Source organism: Alexandromys fortis, unplaced genomic scaffold (assembly GCF_014885135.2).
Source record: "Alexandromys fortis isolate MF-2015 unplaced genomic scaffold, M_Fortis_MF-2015_v1.1 scaffold_158, whole genome shotgun sequence".
NCBI lineage: Eukaryota > Metazoa > Chordata > Mammalia > Rodentia > Cricetidae > Alexandromys > Alexandromys fortis.
Genome location: NW_026068039.1, coordinates 3,284,465 through 3,284,771, shown reverse-complemented (window position 1 = coordinate 3,284,771; position 307 = coordinate 3,284,465).

Here is a 307-nt window from a genome sequence, read left to right as displayed (position 1 = left end):
GGAGAGGAGAGGAGAGGAGAGGAGAGGAGAGGAGAGGAGAGGAGAGGAGAGGAGAGGAACACAAGCATAGCAGAACTTCTGGTCAGAGCCATAGTGGAACAGGAGATGGAACTCCAGGCAAACAGGGGACAGTGACAGTCCAACCATGAGTCACAAAGTTACCCCGCCCTCTGAGCTGGGGATCTCAGGAGGAGGCTTCGGGACATGATCTTGTGAAAATAAAGCCTAACACCAGCAAACCACATTATCAGTCAGCCCTCCCTTAATGTGAGGAATGCCAGAGGAAAATGTAGGTTTTTAAGTTTTT